The sequence below is a fragment of the Lactuca virosa genome, chromosome 4 (assembly GCF_052849685.1).
Source record: "Lactuca virosa cultivar CGN04683 chromosome 4, Lactuca_virosa_CGN04683_v6, whole genome shotgun sequence".
Taxonomy (NCBI): Eukaryota; Viridiplantae; Streptophyta; class Magnoliopsida; order Asterales; family Asteraceae; genus Lactuca; species Lactuca virosa.
Window position 1 is genome coordinate 120,938,439 of NC_136429.1, and position 5,911 is coordinate 120,944,349.

The following is a 5,911-nucleotide window of genomic DNA, read 5'->3' on the forward strand; positions in this document are numbered from 1 at the left end:
TCCGTTTGGGTAATCCCGAAATCCAGTCCGTGGATTTCTATATTCGCACTGCTACACCCGAACTGGTGGGTACTACTGTCCCTTCCGTATCCTAACAACGCACTCATGTCATCTACCAACCTAGTGAATGTTACGGCTACACCCGCAATCTTACAACACTTTCCATACTATCTGATCGCTAGTGAATGCTACGGCTACCCCCGTAGTCTTAAAACACTTTCCATACTATCTAATCTTTAGTGAATGCTACGGCTACCCCCGTAGTCTTACAACACTTTCCATACTATCTGATCGCTAGTGAATGCTACAGCTACCCCCGTAGTCTTATAACACTTTCCATACTATCTGATCACTAGTGAATGTTATGGCTACCCCCGTAGTCTTACAACACTTTCCATACTGGTCGAACACGCACTCGACCTAACACACAACTAAACTTGAGTCCTAACCAGAACTCTAACCTGGTTCCCGAAACCTGCTATCACGTGACCTCACTGTATCAGTACCGCACCCATACCCGTGATCAAAGCGTCACAGTAAACCACGAAATCATCTACACCCTCTGGCAGGGTGAGAATCGGTGCCTGGCACAACCGCTGTCTGAGAGTCTTGAAGGCTGCCTGCTGCTCAGGCCCCCAGCGAAAGGCCACCGATTTCTTGGTCAGTAGGGTCAAAGGAACCGCAATCTTGGAGAAGTCCCCTATAAATCTCCAGTAATAACCCGCTAGACCCAGGAAACTCCGAATCTCCGTTGGAGACCTCGGAATCTCCCGCTGCATCACGGCCTCTATCTTGGCCGGATCGACTAGAATACCCTTCTAGTTGACAAGGCGCCCAAGAGATTGCACCCCGCACAACCAGAACTCACATTTGGAGAACTTTATAAAAAGTCTCTCCCCCACTTAGATTCAACTAAGTCATCACGACACGCGAGAATTGAAGGATTCTCAATCTTTCTCGCTTTCTAATATCCCACTGGTGACAACCTGTGCTTACCAATGCTAGCGATTAATCACCGGTTAAACCTTTAGATCACCCATACTCGGAAATCTTGATGAGTACTCTTGAAATCTGATCCAAAATGATAACGGTACATGCGGAACCCACTCCGCAAGATGCGTCCCTCTATGGGTTCATCAAGGACTTTTCGGCATGCAGGATGGCATATATGATCCTTGATAACCCAACCACTAGCAGAAAACTGACCCAATATCTGACCTATCCAAACTCACTCACAATTCCAAAGCGATACATATTCCCATCATCCATCTATTAGCAGTAGAAGATGACATACCCGCAACATCTGGAGGAATACTGATTACCTTCTCCAGAGATACTTAGACCATCCTGAGAACACGGTACAAAACTCTCTTCGGACCCGATGATAGGAACTAACAATAGGTTCCTCCTTCCTGAAGGATTCTAAGAATCCATAGACCTTGGATTTTAGATGAATCCTTAACTATCCCGCGACGAATATGGCCTGAAAGGCCCCGAGACGGCGGTCAAAAGCTCCCAAATCCCTTCCTTGGCTGAACAAAAGACCACCAAGGTCCATTCCCAAACTCCACAAGTAAACTCCAAGGAGATGAACTTCCACGATCGTGCATCGACTCGTTCAGGCTCTGCTCCTAAGCCAGAACCAGAATCTGAGTTTCATTCTTGGGTGCTTAACACCATACCGAGCTGACATTCCAAAGATTCGAATATACCCAAGAATCCTTATCACCTTTTGCTGACATGACCAACCCTGCTACCCTGTAGCAGCCTGAACCCTTGGAGCGACAAACTCCCTTGTGCACTTTCTCGTACGTGCTGCACTGACTCCGGCATCGTTGGCCTTTCACCCGATTATCAGAAGCCATGGGTCTCTTCCCAGGACCCTCTACTATACGCACCTGGCACGACCATCTCTTCCCAGGGTGCTCCAAATCGATCTCGCATCTGCAAACTCTTGGAAATCATATCCTTCAGGGTCTGACACCCTGTCACGCTCACTAGCTCACTTGCCAAAGGCTAAGCTGCAACAACTGGAACATCCTCTATCCCCAAACCGGGTCACAAACTCCCTCTCCCGAAGCTTCTTAGATTTTCCAAGACTCTCACCGATTCGAGTATGGATCCTGTGCTTTCAGTAGTACGGGCCCAATACTACCTTCCACACTTATCCATACTTTCCTCAGCAATCCTCCCGAATCCTCCAAGTCGCTTCCTCAAAATGGTACACCCAAGTCTCACTGAACCTCATTACTAACCCACTGAAACGTATCATACGATTTCCTAGGTTCCCGAACTCACCCAGTCCTCAGCTGCTGAAAGATTCCCAGTAATGTCAACTAGCTACCTCATGAATATAGCTAGCTCACATTACGAAGAGTCTCACAAAGCACAAAGCAAGCAGCATTCAGACAATGGAAAATCTAACCGTCATATTCCAGTCAAACCATTCTATCCTCTACTCAGGGATCTGTACATGAAATTCAAAGGCTCATACAATCAAGCATAACCTAAACAGGTTATCCTATTACTGACTGATCAGTACTAGCATGCAAGTCTACAAGCACATATAATAGGCATATAAGGCATCCTTCCTAGATCCTCAGCCCTAATCTAGCATGCAGTTCTCATTATCATATCAAATCATAACATAACATGTATGGGTATCTTGGGGAAAACTTACTAGGGCTCGGCTGATTGCACGCATCACACGCTTTGTTCTTTTCAAAGTTCTTTTCTCTTTTCAAACTCTTTTATAAAAATGATTTTCTTTTGAAAATTTTCATTCCAAGTCCTTAGTTTGAGTTTAGACACACCCGAGAGTGTGCCCGAATCCCTCAAACCAAGGCTCTGATACCAACTTGTAACATCCCAAAATTCAAGGCCAAAAATTTCATTTTTAAATAAGTTATTATAAAACCAACAGTATAAGAAAACATCCATAATATCATGTCATGTCAAAACCAATGTAGAAATAATCAAAACATGTTATCATAAACAATATCAGAGTGTAATCCCAAAGATCTCATGTGCGGAAAACCATAGTGTGATGCGCTGCGACCAAGCCGACTCCTTTCCCTTGAAACGAAATACCTTAAACCAAAACTATAAACCGTAAGCACGAAGCTTAGTGAGTTCCCCCATCATACCACATACCACATAATGCCTATCCCTCGGTATCTTTCAACCGGTATCTGTCTGGCATAACTGGGAGCTGGACTCCCCTTCGGTATCTTTCAAACGGTACTCGGGAACTAACCTCCCCTTTGGTATCTTTCAACCGGTAACCGCGAGCTAACCTCCCCTTCGGTATCTTTCAACCGGTATCCAGGGACTATTTCACCCCTATCACTATCACTTAATAACATGTCATAAACATATTGGTTCCATGATAACATAACATAAATATACTGAATCACATTATGGCATATCATAACCATACTGGTCACTTAATAACATATCATAAACATACTGCTCACATAATGGCATATCATAACCATACTGGTCACATAATAACATATCATAAACATACTGCTAGGCATGCATGGGTTTTGTCCACCCCTTCGGTATCTTTCAACCGGTAACCGTATTCAGTATCTTTCAACCGGTAACCGTATTCGGTATCTTTCAACCGGTAACTGGGGACTATTGCACCCCTACTACTACTAACACATATCTCATGGCATCCCAGCAAAATAAGCATATCAAATAATGGCAACCAGATAATTATCACAAAGACAATCATCTCAAACATAATCACCTAATGGTGGGTCGGCATTGGTGCCTTAGACCCACCCCTACTGGAAGGTAACTCACCTCACACTGCTGAAGTCCCGCAGACTCAACCCCACACTGCTGAAGTCCCGCATACTCAACCCCAGCTGCTGGATGATAGATTTCCGAACTGTCAACACCAAAATAACACCCAATTAATAATTGGGTTCCAACACAAAAATCATAAATCCATGCTTGGGGTAAAAGACTGCTTTACCCCTATCTTAGCTTGATTCAAGCCCAAGGCCCAATCCAAAGGCCCAAAAGTCAACTATGAGTGAAAGCCCAACATATGGCCCAATTTTCCAAATTAGGCCCAAACCTTTACAAGGTCTTACCATAAGGCCCAACCATTTAGTCCATTCCAACATTCAACATTCTAATGGCCCAATATCACATACTCATAAAGCCCCAAACTATGGCCCATCTATGGCCCAATTTTCCAAATTGGGCCCAACTCCTCATCTAGGCCTCACCTCAAAGCCCATTAATTATTCTAGTCCATTTGCTTGATCTTGGATGGCCCATTAATAATCCATCCATCAAGGCCCAATAGAAAGGCCCAACAATAAACCAAAGTGAAATTAGGGTTTCTCATAGAATGACGATTAGGGTTAAGTGTTTCTCACTTAACCCATTAAGGACTTAATCCATTAAGTCCCTCACTTTACTAAATAAGTCATATGGTGTGATTGGGCTTAATGCACAATTCCATTCCAATGGCCCAAATGTGGGTCCCGATAAGTCCAAGCCCATAAATCCAATATCAGGGTTTTCTAAACCCTAATTAGGATTTCCAACCCCATCTTAGCCCAATAGGCCCAATAGCTAGGTCCTTAAGCCCATTAGGGTTTTCCTTAGGTCAATTAGGGTTTATTACACCCATTAGTCACATGTTTGGGCTTTTGGGTCCATTAGGGCTTCATTGGGCCCATTAGGGTTTATTAAGCCCATTAAGCCTCATTGGGCCCATTAGGGTTTCTTAGTCCCTTTGTCCAACCATCCACGCGAGTCAAAACACCATCAAAGCACACCGCCACCCGACACGGCGGCCGGTGGCGGCAGCCACCACCTCACGGTGGTGGTTTTCAGTTTTCCTTTCATTATTCCAATTTGTAATTACACTTTATAATGCTAAATCTCAAATAAACACACACACCTACTAACACACACACATACATACGGTGGTGCATGGTGGCAGCCACCACCTCATGGTAGTGGTGGTGGCGATTCTTAGTTTTTCCAGCCAAACAAACTACACACACAAACACAACAGGAAAAACAAACACCCACATGCTTTCTTGTTTGCAAACGGATCCAGCCACCCTCCTAGTGGCGGTTAGCGACGGCAGCAACCACCATGGGGCTGCCATGGTGGTTCTTCACAACTTTACTCGATAGAAACACACACACAAAAGCACCTGCACCACGAACCACGAATGTTGCCACCATCTAGCAATGACAACAACAACAGTGTTCCGACCGGTGGTGGGCGATGACGCTTCAAGGCAAGGCGGCAGACCACCCATGAGCAACAGCAGCGGCAGAGAGGCACCCGCTCGAGTCCCGTCGGCAGTCCAGTCTTCTCAGCATGGCAACAAGCTTCGTGGTTTGGGACATCCACAGCGGTGGCAGGAGGAGTCGTAGAAGGAGGTTGTTGCAGCGGGAGATGGAGGATGCGCCTCTACCGGAGTTCGACTCGACAGCAGCGGCGCCAAAGGTCTTCATCGTTGTCGTGGCTAAACCGATGGCTGGCTTCGATCGACGACACCGGTTGGCAAGGAGGCAGCCGGACATAGCAGCGAACGGAGGTGGCGGGTGAAGGTTATGGGTAGCGAGGATAGCAGCTGCATAGTTGGTTAGGGTTAGGGCAACCGGGGATGCGGGTTTATATATCCTGTCCCTATGAAACTTCCATCCATATTAACAATATCAGTCCCTCTTTTCCCCATTTCTTTCAAAATAGATCCTTAATTTACCATTTAACCCATCCTTTTGAAAATCTTTACAAGATAACTCTGAATTTTACTAAACAGCCCCCATATTCGAAAATCTTTACAAGACTAATCCAAAATTTACCTTTTTAACCCAGTCTCCTGAAATCCTTTACAAATTAAGTCTAATACTTACCAGACCAAAT